A 15,181-nucleotide genomic window follows, 5' to 3' on the forward strand; every position below is an offset into this window, starting at 1 on the left:
GTACCACACTAACCAATTGCACCACTGGAGCCCCGGTAGGTGTTCTATAGGGCCAATGGATGAGCGTTCCCAGTCACCTGAGCTCGACACTCTAGTTCACCCTTGTGTGGGCTGTGTTCACAGTCTTGTTGTAGTTGAGCCTTTATTGCTGTTAATGTCACTGAGAGGAATTGACTTTCAAGCCAATTGGCTGTAATGACCAATTATAACTACAGGAGACACCCCTAGGAGCTGTACTTCTTCAGTGGGGCTTTAATGCTCATCGAGTTTTTCCCTTGAGTGTGTGCTTGAGAATGTGTAGAGTTATAACCTGGTATGGTCTAAAGCTGTCCACTAGGTACAATGACTCTGGGGTCTCCCAGGAGGTGCAAAGTCAGTCACTGCCTGGGGCCACCTGGGTGGAGTTACTGAGAGGTCTGCAGATGGATGCTATTTGTATTGGGCTAGGAAGTGCCCAGGTGAGGCCCACCTATGAAGCAAGGCAGGCTGGGGCTAGTGCCAGGTTTTGAGCCTCTCATTGATAGAGTTGTTACATGCTGATGTCAGCTGCTGCTTTTTTTGAGCAATTTTAGTAAAATATGAAGCCTGAGCTGTGCAGGCCATTCATACGGAAAAGGTCCTGAAAACAGCTTGGGTAGGGCGAGATCTCACTGAATCACCAGGGTGAAGCAAACAGTATGGAACAGTTTCCATGCTGATGGAAACTCAGATATGGCTGCCAGTCAGCTCTGCAATAGGGGAGTCTCAGCATGGGAACAGTGACCTCTGTGAGCTCCCCTCTCTGGGAGAAAGCCACACCCATGATCCTGTTCCAATGCCAGACAACCTAGTTCCTTCCTGTATGTCCCTAGATCCTCCAAAGTTTATGCTCAAAGGAAGCAGGGCTAAGTAAGTTCATGTGAGTCCCCAATCACCTGAGATTGACACTATAGTTGCACCACTGTTTGGGCTGAGGAACAGCTGGGTCTCCATGTCACTCAGCCACAATACTTGATATTTTTTTATAGCCCAAAGTTACAGGGACTTCTCTTTTCAGCTCTGGAACCCTGGGCTGGGGGGTATGGTATGGGGCTGGGACCCCTTGCTCCTCATGGAAGACTTCTTCAGCCAAGATATCTCTCCTTATTAAAAACACATCACATGTGTTGGACCAGCTAGTTCCCTGCCTCTCCTACCAGTCTCAATGTGCTTTTTGCTTTACTTCTCTGGTTGTAGGACTTCTATTCATCAAGCTTTCAGGTGGTTCTGAATGATGATTGTTCTATATTTTAGTTGTAATTTCAATGTGGTTGTGGGAGGCAGTGAGTGCTGGCATTTGCCTACACCACTGTCTGTAAATGAGAGTGGCAGGCCTTCCCCACACACCACCCATGTTTATAAAAAAATGTTTTTCCTAAGTGGCAGCCCTGAACAACTTTAAAATCATTTTTCATGAGAATTTTCAGCTGAAAATATTCAAGAGCACCCAAATTGTAATATATTTATTTTTATATTTATTCGTTACAAATTAATTTTTAAACTTAAATTTAAAATATTGTAGCATGTGGGATGGTTTCTATTTTGGACACATGGCAGTTAATTGGTTAATTCAGATTTTTATTTCTTCGTTGATATTTCATTTCATTCATATGTGTTTCCTGAACTTCCCCCATATTTCCTTTTAGTTTCTGGAACATCTTTAATACAGCTGATTTAATGTTTCTGTCAGTAAATAAGACATTAAATCTTTTTCAGGGACAGATGTTGTTTCCTTGGAAGGGGAATAGTTTCCTTTATTTTATATGACTTGAGATTTTTTTCTTGAAAACTTCATATTTGAAACTAACAATCTGGTAATTCTGGAAATCAGATTCTACTCTTTCCCTCTACTCTTTCCCTCTACTCTTTAGAGCCACCTGGACCCCAAAAGAGAAAATGCATCTTTTATGGGTAAAATGCTCTGGTCTTTGTGAACACCACATATTACCAGATAAAGTTCTACTTTTCCATCTTCCTTCTCAGACTCCATGGTTAACAGTACAACATCCGAAGAGCCACTGTGGCATTGTCATCATTTCGTATCTTGTGGATAAGATTATCTATCCTATCTAATAAAAGAGTAATATGCAATTGACTGTCACTCCAAACACACAAGATGGCTGCCCTCATGTGGTCAAAGATGGCCTCCCCCATGTGAACACAAGATGGCCTGCAGGGGAGGGCAGTTAGGGGTGACCGGGCTGGCAGAGGAGGACAGTTGGGAGAGACCAGGCCTGCAGGGGAGGGCAGTGGAGGGGGCAGGCTAGCAGGGGAGGGCAGTTGGGGGAGACCAGGCCTGCAGGGGAAGACAGTTGGGGGAGAGCCAGGCTTGCAGAGGAGGGCAGATGTGGGGGGACCAGGCCTGCAGGGGAGGGCTGTTGGGGGCGACCAGGCCTGCAGGGGAGGGCAGTTGGGGTGATCAGGCCTACAAGGGAGGACAGTTAGGGGTGAGCAGGTCTGCAGGGAAGGGCAGTTGGGAGTGACCAGGCCTGCAAGGGAGGGCAGTTGGGGATGACCAGGCTGGCAGGGGAGGACAGTTGGGGCAACCAGACTGGCAAGGGATGGCAGTTAGGGTTGCCAGGCCAGCAGGGGAGGACAGTTTTTGGGGACCAGGCCTGTAGGGGAGGGAAGTTGTGGGTGACCAGGCCTGCAAGGGAAGACAGTTGTGGGGACCCAGGCCTGCAGGGGAGGGCAGTTGAGGGAGGGGGCAGGCCTGCAGGGGAGGGCAGTTGGGGGTGACCAGGCCTGCAGGGGAGGGCAGTTGGGAGGAACCAGGCCAGCAGGGAGGGCATTTGTGGGGGACTCGTCCTGCAGGGGAGGGCAGTTGGGGGAACCAGGCCAGCAGGGAGGGCAGTAGGGAGGGACCAGGCCTTCAGGAGAGGGCAGTTGGGGGAGGGCAGGCCTGCAGGGGAGGGCAGTTGGGGGCAACCAGGCCTGCAGGGGAGGGCAGTTGGGGGAGACCAGGCTTGCAGGGGAGGGCAGTTAGAAGCGACCAGGCTGGCAAGGGAGGGAAGTTAGGGGTTACCAGGCTAGCAGGGGAGGGCAGTTGGGGGTGACCAGGCCTGCAGGGGAGGACAGTTAGGGGAGACCAGGCCAGCAGGGGAGGGCAGTTAGGGGCAATCAGGCCAGTCGGCAGGGAGCAGTTAGGCGTCAATCAGGCTGGCAGGGGAGTGGTAAGGGGGTGATCAGGCTGGCAGGTTAGGGGCAATCATTCAGCCAGGCAGGCAAGCAGTTGGGAGCCAGCAGTCCTGGGTTGTGAGAGGGGTGTCCCAGATTGTAGAGGGTGCAGGCTGGGCTGTGGGACACAATCCCCCATGCACGAATTTCGTGCACTGGGCCTCTAGTATCTATATAAAAGCCTAAGTGACCGTTACGACCAGATGACCAGATGACTGGATGACAAGCCAGTAGCTATGATGTGCACTGACCACCAGAAGGAAGACTTTCAATGCCGGAGCTGCCCCCTGGTGGTCAGTATGCTTCCACAGCCAACTTCCTGGGGTCCCTACCCCCTGGCTGTGTGGCCCCCACTGGCCCTGATCATCAGCCAGGCCGAGGGACCCCACCTGTGCATGAATTCAATCACTGAGCTTGTAGTAGGAACATAACTATTGGGTGGTGGGAGCTGGAACATAATTATTGGGCTGTGAGAGCTCAGGGTATGGAACGATAGTAAACTGCAGAACTGGCAACTGAGAAATACTTATAAAGTCACAATTCTATAATTTCTGATTTACCAAAGGATAACCCTTGCTCAAGAAACAAAGAGGAGCAATTATTCAACTTACAAAATCAAAAGAAAGGACAGCAGTGGAGCCACAGGTTTATGAAGAAAAGCCACTATCAAGTTCCTCCCAACTTCAACTTTCTTTGTTTTCAGCCAATGGTTTGTGTAAGCCTTACCTTTTGAGCAACTAGAAAATTCAAATAAAGTACTGGTAATTATATTGTTGCTGCATTATAGAAATATCTATGTAATTGTTTTGGAAAGATGATGGGTATTTTGATTCTTAGCAATAGTCACCTAGTTCCATCCAAGTTTTCTTCATGTTACTATTGAAAATTTATCTCAATTTTTAAATAAAAAATATTTCTACATACTAGGCAGCACATGTAGTTTTTTTATATTCCTCCACTTCCTCCTCTTCCTGGCTGTTCAGAGTAAGAACTGGAACTGGTGGATGGCATGGTGACATTGACATATAATCTCATCAAATTCTAATTAATTTACGATTTTTTTGTTGTAAATACATTTTAATAAATTTCTATCCTTTCAGATAATTTATAATTAGAATTAGATGTTTTTATGATGCAGAATTGCCATTTTTTCTCTTTATTTTATTTTTTTCCCATCAGCATTTATCCTCTTGTACTTTATTCCAGCACCCACAACCCAATAATTTTCTATTGTACATGTTTGGCACTTTGTCAGAAATCACTTAACCTAAATATGTGGTTTATTTCTGAATTTTTTTGTGTGTTCTATTGATCTGTCTTTCCTTTTATATCATTCCCATTCTGTTTTGATTACTTTAGCTTTGTAATATAGTTTCAAGCAGAAAGTATGTTGCCTCCAGCTTTACTCCTCTTTTTCAACAGTGTTCTAGCTCTTTTCAATCTTTGTCATTCTATATGAATTTTGAATTATTTGTTCTAGTGTGAGAGATGTCATTGGAATTTTGATAGCAAATACATTGAATCTGGGTACTATGGACATTTCAATAATACTAATATTTTCAATTCACAAAAATAGAATTTTTTTCATCCATTTGTGTTTCTTCAATTCTTTCATCAATGTCATGGGTTTCAATGTATAGCTCTTTCACCTACTTGGTTAAATTTATTCATAACTACTTCTGTCATTCTAATGCTGTTTATGGTATTACTCTTTTAATTTTCCTATTACATTACTCATTGCTATTATATAGAAAAGAACCTAATTTTAGTGTGGTGATTTTTTGGATCCTATGATTTTACTGAATTTGTTTATTGGCTTTAACAGGGACTTTTTGTTTTGTTTTGCTTTTGGTGGATCCTTTAGGGTTTTATAGACCACTTCATGCAAACAGACTACATTTTACATTTTTTATTTACTTGTTACAATAGCACTTCATTTCTCATGACCAATTTCTGTATTCATCAGGTTTTTCAGAGAAACAGAAAATAGTATATCATGGAAACTGGAAGTCTCACAATCAAAAATTTGCAATCTGTAGACTCAAAAGAGTGGATAATATAGAGTCCAAGTGCAGGAGACCAATGACACTGTTTGAATAGTCAAGCAGAGATAGATTGAACCAGCTCCCTGGTGTCTGCTTAGAAGGGCACTAATCCCATCATGTGGTTCTACTCTTATTGCTTCATTTAAACCTAATTGCCTCCCAAATACCCCATCTCCTAATACTATCAGTTTTGGGGTTAGGGTTTTAACATAAATTTGGGAGAGATACAAACCTTTAATTCATAACACTACTGCTTCCTTGCTTCAAACAAATATTTATATGGGACCTATTTGTACTTTACATACCTATTTGGATATGTAGAGGTACTATTTTTTTTAAAGGAGGATGAAAATGTTCACATAAAATTTGAGCTATTTGAAATTCATTTGCTTATTGTCATTGTAGGGCTCCTTGCCACTTTACCAAGTGGAAATCAGATCATGCCATAAGGCAGTTTGACATTTTTTCTTATTCTTCCCACAGCACCATTTTGCCTCTTGCATTTCAAAGAATGTATACTATAGCACAGATCACATACAAATGGACTTACAAAAAGTTACTGTTGAACTAGCCACTATCTTGCCAAAAGGGCAGCATATGCACAGACCACAGTAAGAAAATATGGTATTTTCAAAGTGTGGTCTTTGAAGTCAGTTTGCCCAAGGTTCATAACCAGGCTTTTCCACTCCTTGATTGAATGATTATTAGCAAGTAACTCACCCCTTCACTGCCCTCAGTTTCTTCATTTGTAAATATCTATATATATAAAAGCCTAAGCCACCGAACGACCAAACAACTGGTTGATCGGCCACTATGGCGCACACTGACCACCGGGGGCAGACGCTCAATGCAGGAGCTGCCCCCTGGTGGTCAGTGCGCTCCCATAGCCAACCTCTTGCAGCTGGCCAACCTCCCATAGTCCCTTCCCCTGCCAGCCGCCCCAATCGGCCCTGGTGGCTACCAGGCTGAGGGAACCCACCCGTGCATGAATTCATGCACTGGGCCTCTAGTAGAATAATAAAAGTACATATTTTATTGTGTGCTTATGATTAAATAATATATGCCATGTGTGTACCATGATGATGAAGGTTTTGAGAAGTTTTTGTCATACAGATATGGACATTTGCTTGTTTGCCTAAAAGATTTAGTTATTTTGGAGTGATATCATAAAATGTCAATGTAAAAGGTTTCTTTGATCTTCTCCCATAAAGTTTCAACAACTTAAATACTATAATTTAACAAAGGATTACTTGCTCAATATAAACACATATCTAAGGTATTTGCACATTGAAACATCTGAAGATGGGCAAGTGGGAATGAGCCAGGTAAATGAGAAGGGTAAACAGTTGAGATGGACCAACGATGCAGCCTGGAGCCTCCTCCCAGATGGAAAAGAAATCAGGTTGCTGCTGGTGGTGCCTTCAGCCAGGAGAAGTAGATGGAGATACAGTGAGCATTTCTGCAGGAGTGGTCACTACACCCTGCATCTGAATCCAGTGACCTGGGCAGAAATGAAACACAGAGGTTCTGCCATTCTTGTATAACAAGTACCATTCCAGACAGAAAAACAATGCTCTGGAGCCTAATTAACATCCCCTAAACTATCCAAGCTAGCAGCAGGCCCCAGGGGAAACTAAAGCAATATATGCCAAGTTTCAGAGCACACCTGAAAACTTGAGAGCTGCTACTACAGAAACACTTTCCCCCAGAGTGACAGGACAGGCACACTCTGTAATTTAAACCAGTTTTGGATGGAGATTCAGAAGGAAGATTGTAGAGATCTGCCAGTCATCAGTACTGGGAGAATAGAGCAACTAAGGCAACAGATCAGCTTCCCCCAGCTAATCCCATCCCTACACATCACAACTGTATTGCCAAAACCCATCACATTCAGCCAAGACCAAGATGACCTGAACGTAGAGGAAATGTCTACCTTCCCAGCAAACACAGCACATTTACCACCACCCCACAGAGGTCTAAAAAGCCATAGTACTTCAGAAAACTAAAAATTGTGTGCTTCAGTGCCACCTACTAGAAAAATAATAGTGAGACTCTTTATCAATCTACTACAGAAATGCCACTCATACATAAATGCTTAGACCAAGAAGGAATTCATAGAATACCATAATAGCCAAGGTAAAAAGGCAGCTCAGAAAGAAAATATAACATCTCCAAAAAATAAACATAAAGACATATAAATGTGTGATTGCATTTCTCTAGGAATATGTCCATTTTGTCAAGGTTATCTAGTTTGTTGGAATAGAGTTGTTTGTAGTATTTTGTGTGTGTGTGTGTGTGTGTGTGTGTGTGTGTGTGTGTGTGTGTCATAGTATTTTTTTTTTGTGTGTGTGTGTGATCCTTTGTATCTTGGTAGGTCAGTTGTTACTGCACCTTATTCTTTTCTGATTTTGTTTATTTGGGTACTCGTTCTTTGTTTCTTGGTGAGTCTGGCAAGAGATTCATAAATTTTGTTTATCCTTTCAAAGAACCAGCTCTTGGTTTCATTGATTTTTTATATTGTTTTTTTTTTTTTTTTTTTTTTTTTTGTGTGTGTGTGTGTGTGTGTGTGTGTGTGTGTGTGTGTGTGTCTATTTTGTCTCTGTCATTTATTTCTGCTCTGATCTTTATTATTTCTTTCCTTCTACATACTCTGGCTTTTCTTGTTGCTCTCTTTCTAATTCTTTAAGTTGTAGGGTTAGATAACTTATTACAAGTTTTTCTTGTTTTTTGAAGTAGACCTGTAGAGCTATGAATGTCCCTCACAGGAATGCTGTCATTGTGGTCCATAGATTTTTTATTGTGTATTCATTGTCATTGTTTCCAGGATGTTTTTTTTTTCTTCTTCTTTGATCTCTTTGGTAACCCATTTTAATAGCATGCTATTTAGCCTCCAAGAGTTGATTGTTTTTTATTGTAGTTGATTTCTAATTTTATGCCACTGTGATCTGATAAGATGCTTGATATGATTTGTAGAGACTTAGCCTGTGTCCTAACATGTGGTTTATCTTAGAAAATGTCCCATGTGCACTTTAGAAGAATGTATATTGTGTAGCTCTGTGGTGAAATGTTCTGAAGATGTCAATTAGTTCCAGCTTATCAAATGAATCATTTAGGCCTGCTGCTTCCTTATTGATTTTATGTCTAGAAGATTTATCCAGTGATGTCAATGGGATATTAAATCCTCTACTATTAATGTATTGCTGTTGATGTCTCCCCTGATATCTTCCAGAAGTTTTTTGTTTTTTTTATGTATTTGGGTGCCTGTATGTTTACCAGAGTTATAGCCTCTTGTTGTATTACTCCCTTTAATAATATGAAGTGGCCTTTATTCTCTAGTTATGGGCTTCATTTTGAAGTCTATTTTGTCAGATATAACTATTGCTATCCCAGCTATTTTTTTTTTCATTTCCACTTGCCTGAAAATTTTTTTTCCCCCATCCCTTCACTTTCAATCTGTGTGAGTCCTTTGTTCTGAGGTAGGTCTCTTGTAGACAGCATATATATGGGGTCATGTTTTCTTATCCATTCAGCCACCCTATGTCTTTTGATTTGAGCATTTAATTCATTTACGTTTAAGGTTATTTTTGATAGATACTTGTTTATTTCCACTTTTAACCTTTATGTCTGTGTTTCTTCCTCCCTTTCTATTCTTCTTTTTACAGAAGTCCCTTTAGCATTTCTTGCATTGCTGGCTTGGAGGTAATAAACTCCTTTAGCTTTTTTTTTTTTTTTTTTTTTTTTTTTTTGCCTGTGAAGCTTCTGATTTCATCTTCAATTGGTGTGGTTTCCATCTATATTAACATTTTTATTAATTTATTTTAGAGAGGAATACAAATCATATCAAGAAATATAAAGGGGAAGACAAAGAAACATTGATTTGTCATTTCACTTATTTTTGCAATTATTGATTGATTCTTGTATGTGCCCTTACTAGAGATCAAACCAGAAACCTTGGTGTATTGGAACAATGTTCTAATCAACTGAGCTACCTGGCCAGGGCTATAGATTAACAATTACTAATGTTAAATTGTCTAATGATGAGCAAGATATATCTTTTCAATTCTTTGTGACTCTCCTATATTTTCCACAATGTCTTATAATTTTTAATATACATGTTGATAATCTCCTTTGTTATTCCTAAGTATTTTATTCTTTTTAATGAAATTGCTTCCTAATTTTCCTTTCTGATTTTTTTAGTGGATAGAAATGCAACCTATGTTTGCATATTAACTTTATAGCCTGAAATTTTATTTTATTTTTTTCCCAATAGTGTTTTTGGTGAAGTCATGAGAGTTTTTAATATTTAAAATTATGCCATCTACCAAAAGCAACAGCTTTCCATCTTTCTTTCCAATCTGGATATCTTTAACTTTTTTCTTTTATGATTGGTTTAGCTAGGACTTCCAATACCATGTCAAATAATAGTGTTGAGAGTGGATATCCTTTTCCAGTTTCTGATCTTAGAGAAGAAGCTTTCAGTTTTTTACCATCGAACAGAGTGCTAGCTGTGGTTTTTACAAATATGATCTTTTTTATGATTCAACATCATAAATGGAGATTGAATCTTGTAAAATGCTCTTTCTGCATTTATTGAGAACCATATTTTTATTATTTTTTGTTAAGTTGGATTATCACTTTGATTTAGATGTTGAATCATCCTGATATTTCTGAAATAAATCCCATTTGATTATGATGTATCATGCTTTTAATGTATTTCATTTATGTTTTTTAAAACTCCCCCCCGCCCCCCGAGGACATGGTTAAGGAGAAGAATAGAGATGAGAGAGAGAAAGAGAAAAAGGAGAGAGAGAGAGAGAGAGAGAGAGAGAGAGAGAGAGAGAGAGAGAGAGAGAGAGAGAAGAGAGAAAGGGAGAAAGAAAAAAGATAGAAAGAGAAACAATGATTGGTTGCCTCCAGTACATGTCCCAACTGGATTGAATCCATAACCTTTTTGATGAATGGGAGGCATTCAAACTGACTGAGGTACCTGGCCAGGGCTATTTCTCTTTCTTAATGTTGCTTTTGTCTGGTTTGGCATCAGGGTAATGTTTTCCTTGTAAAATAAGTTAGAAAGCATTCCCTTCAATGTTTTGTAAGAGTTGGGAGAAAATTAGTGTTAAACATTCTTTAAATATTTGGTAGAATTTCCAAGTGGAGGAATCTATTTTAGGATAGGTTTTGTTTACTGTTTTAATCTTCTCAATATGATTTGACTATTTAGAATTTTATTGTTCTAAGAATTTATCCACTTCTCTAATTTGGGGAAGGTTGTATGATTCTAAGAATTTATCAATGTCTTCGAAACTTTCTCTTTTTGTTGGCATATAGTATAGTAGTCTTTCATGATCTTTTGTATTTCTCTGGGATCCATTGCAACTTCTCTTTTGTTTTTGATTTTCATCATTTGAGACTTCTCTTCTTTTTTTAAGTAACTGTAAGTAAAGGTTTGTTAATTTTGTTTATCCTTTCAAAGAAGAAGCTCTTATTTTTATTGATCTTTCCTACTGTCTTTTCCATTTCTCTTTCATTTATTTCTTCTCTGATTTTTTTATTTTCTTTGTTCCATTGACTTTGGTATTTATTTGTTCTCCCTTTTCTAGTTCCTGTAGGTTTTATATTGGGTTGTTTATTTAAAACTCTTTTGTTGTTTCTTGAGCTATGCTTGTATTGCTATAAACCTCTCTCTCAGTGCTGCTTCTGCTGCTACACTAGATTTTTTAATGTCATATTTGCATTGTCATTCATCTTCAGGATGTTGAAGGCCTGAGGTGAGGGGTGGTGCAGGGGTAGGCTAAAGGAGGTCAATGGGAAAAAATGGGGGACCAATGTAATACTATCAACAATAAAGAATTATTTTATTTATTTATTTATTTATTTATTTATTTATTTATTTATTTATTGTCTAAAGTTTTACATATTTCTTCTTTTTCCCCCAACTGACATCCCCCCACCATTCACACCCTAGACAAGTCCCCACCACCCAGTGTCTGTGTCCATTGGTTATGCTAATGTGCATGCATGCAAGTCCTTTGGTTGCTCTTTACCCCCACCCCTGCCATTTGTCTTTGGATCTATTCTTGTTCATCAAATTATGTTGATCATTATATCCCACATATGAGTGAGATCATGTGATATTTATCTTTCTCCAACTGGCTTATTTCACTTAGCACAAAACTCTCCAGTTCCATCCATGCTGCTGCAAATGGTAAAAGTTCCTTCTTCTTTTTTTTATAGTGGCATAGTATTCCATTGTGTAGATGTACCACTGTTTTTTTAATCCACTCTTCTACTGATGGATACTTAGGTTGTTTCCACATCTTAGCTATTGTAAATTGTGCTGCTATGAACATAGGGGTACATATATCCTTTCTCATTGGTGTTTCTGTTTTCTTGGGATATATTCCTAGAAGTGGTAATACTGGGTCAAATGGAAGTCCATTTTTAACTTTTTGAGGAAACTCCATACTGTCTTTCACAGTGGCTGCACCAGTATGCATTACTACCAGCAGTGCACCAGGGTTCCTTTTCCTCCACATCCTCGCCAGCACTTGTCATTTGTTGATTTGTTGATGATAGCCATACTGGCAGGTGTGAGATGGTACCTCATTGTTGTTTGGATTTGCATCTCTCAGATGATTAGTGACTTTGAGCATGTTTTCATATGTCCCTTGGTCTTCTGTATGTCCTCTTCTGAAAAGTGTCTATTGAGGTCCTTTACCCATTTTTTATTGGATCATTTATCTTCCTTATGTTAAGTTGTATGAGTTCTCTGTAAATTTTGGAGATTAAATCCTTATCAGAAATATCATTGGAAAATATGTTCTTCCATGCAGTGAGCTTTCTTGTTTTGTTGATGGATTCTTTTGCTGTGCAGAAGCTTTTTATTTTGATGTAGTCCCATTTGCTTATTTTTCTCCTTAGTCTACATTGCCCTAGGAGCTGTGTTGGTAAAGATATTGTTACAATATATGTCTGTATTTTGCTGCCTATGGAGTCTTGTAGGATTTTTATGGTTTTCTGTCTTACATTTAAGTCCTTTAGCTATATTGAGTTTATTTTTTGTGTATGGTGTAAGTTGGTCGTCTAGTTTAATTATTTGCATATATCTGACCAAATTTTGCAGCACCATTTATTGAAGAGATTGTCTTGACTCCATTGTGTGCTCTTGCCTCCTTTGTCAAATATTAATTGAGCATAATGGCTTGGGTTGATTTCTGCATTCTCTGCTCTGTTCCATTGGTCTGTATGTCTGTTCTTCTGCCAGTACTAGGTAGTTTTGAGAACCGTGGCTTGGTAATATAACTTGATATCTGGTATGTAATCCCTCCAACTTTGTTTTTCTTTCTCAAAATTACTGTGGCTATTCAGGTTCTTTTTTTATTCCAGATGAATTTTTGGTGAGTTTGTTCTAAGTCTTTGAAATATGCTATTGGTATTTTAATGGGGACTGCATTGAATCTATAGATTGCTTTGGGTACTATTGGCATTTTGATGATGTTGATTCCACCAATCCATGAACATGGTTGTTCTTCCATTTGTTTATGTCTTCCTCTATCTCTTTTTTCAAGGCCCTTTAGTTTTTAAAGTACAGGTATTTTACCTTGTTAGTTAAGATTATTCCTAGATATCTTATTTTTTTTCTTTTGGTGCAATGGTAAATAGGACTGTTTTTTTTTTTTAACTCAGTATCCTACCTAATAATAGACAAATATGCAAATTGGCCATACCTCCGACACACCCACAAGCCACGCCCACAAGTCACGCCCACCATCCAATCAGAGTGAGCATGCAAATTAACCCAAACCAAGATGGCTACAGCCACAGAGAGCAAGGTTTCCTAGGTAACAGAGGAAGCCAAGCTTTCCGCTTGCCCTTGCCAGGCCTAAGCCTCCACTCAAGCTACAAAGTTTCAATTATAGAAGGTAAACAAATTCAAACAAATGGCGACAGAATGGAGCTTGAGAGAGCAGGCCAGGGTTGCCGCCGGCAACAGGGGAAGCAAAGCTTTCCGCACACCCTGGCCGGGCCGACCCGCTTAAGGCAACAAAGTTTCAATTATAACCCCAACACAAATGGCTGCCAGCCTAGGAGGGAGCCCCAGGCTTGGCTCTGCTCCAGGCTACAAAGTTTCAAATGTAGAAGATAAATAAATTCCAGATACCAGGGCCTCCGCTTGGGTTGCCAGGGGGTGTGGCCAGCCTGAAAACCACCACAGGCCCCTCGCTCAGGCTGCCCCATGACCCAAGGGAACCCCCACCTGATTCGGGACACCCTTCAGGGCAAACCAGCTGGCCCCAACCCCTGTACCAGGCCTCTATCCTATCTAATAAAAGAGTAATGTGCAGATTGATCACCACTGCAACACACATTATAGCTGCCCTCATGTGGTCAAAGATCTTGCCCCCATGTGGACACAAGATGGCCACCACAAGATGGCCAGCAGGAGAGGGCAGTTGGGAGGCACCCGGCCTGCAAGGGAGGGCAGTTGAGAGGGACCAGGCCTGCAAGGGAGGGCAGTTGGAGGTGATCAACTCTGCAGGAGAGGGCAGTTAGGGGTGACCAGGCCAGCAGAGGAGGTAAGTTGGGGGCAAACAGGCTGGCAGCAGAGTGGTTAGAGGGTGATCACGCTGGCAGGCAGAAGCAGTTAGAGGCAATTAGGAAGGCAGGCAGGCAAGCAGTTGGTTGCCAGCAGTCCTGGATTGTGAGAGGGATGTCCGACTGCCCGTTTAGGCCTGATCCCACCGGGCAGTCGGACATCCCTTGAGGGGTCCCACATTGGCTAGGGTACAGGCTGGGCTGAGGGCCAACCCCCCTCTGTGCACGAATTTCGTGCACCGGGCCTCTAGTTGATGTATAAAAAGGCCCTAGATTTCTGGGTGTTACTTTTGTATCCTACTACATTGCTGAATTCATTTATTAGGTATAGTATTTTTTTTATGGAGTCTTTAGGGTTTTCTATATATAGTATCATGTCATCTGCAAATAAGGACAGTTTTACATCTTGTTTTCCAATTTGGATGCCTTTTATTTCTTCTTCTTGTCTGATCAATTTGGCTAGCACTTCTGGTACTATATCAAACAGGAGTGGTGAAGGTGGGCATCCCTGTCTTGTTCCTGTTCTTAGGGGAAATGAGTTTAGTTTTTGCCCATTGAGTATGATGTAGGCTGTAGGTTTGTCATATAAGGCTTTTATTATGTTGAGGTATGATTCATTTATTCCCACTTTGCTGAGAGTTTTTATCAAGAAAGTGTGTTGTATTTTGTGAAATGCTTTTTCTGCATCAATGGATATGAATATGTGATTTTGTCTCTCAACCTATTTATATGATGTATCTCATTTATTGATTTGTGTATATTGTCCCACTTTGTCATGGTGTATGATCTTTCTAATGTAATGCTGAATCCGATTTGATAGAATTTTTTTGAGGATGTTAGCATCTATGTTCATCAAGGAATTGGCCTGTAGTTCTCTTTTTTTTGTGGTGTCTTTATCTGGTTTTGGAATTAGGGTAATGCTGGCTTCGTAGAAAGAGCTTGAAAGTGTTCCTTCCTCTTGAAGTTTCTGAAATAGTCTGAGGAGGATAGGTGTTAGTTCTTCTTTGAATGCTTGGTAGAACTCCCCTGTAAAGCCATCCAGACCAGGGCTTTTGTTTGCTGGAATATTTTTGAACGCTGCTTCAATTTATTCAGTAGTTATCTGCCTATTCAATTTTTTTATTCTTCCTGATTGAGTTTTGGGAGCTTGTATTTTTTCTAAGAATATGCCCTTTTCATCTAGATTGCCCATTTTGTTGGAATAGAGTTATTCACAGTATTTTTAATAATCTTTTGCATTTTGGTGGGATCAGTTGTTACTTCATCTCTTTCATTTCTAATTTTGTTTATTTGGTTTCTCTCTCTTTGCTTCTTGGTGAGCCTGGCTAGAGGTTCATCATCTTGTT

Source organism: Cnephaeus nilssonii, assembly GCF_951640355.1.
Source record: "Cnephaeus nilssonii genome assembly, chromosome: Y".
In the NCBI taxonomy this organism is placed as follows: Eukaryota; Metazoa; Chordata; class Mammalia; order Chiroptera; family Vespertilionidae; genus Cnephaeus; species Cnephaeus nilssonii.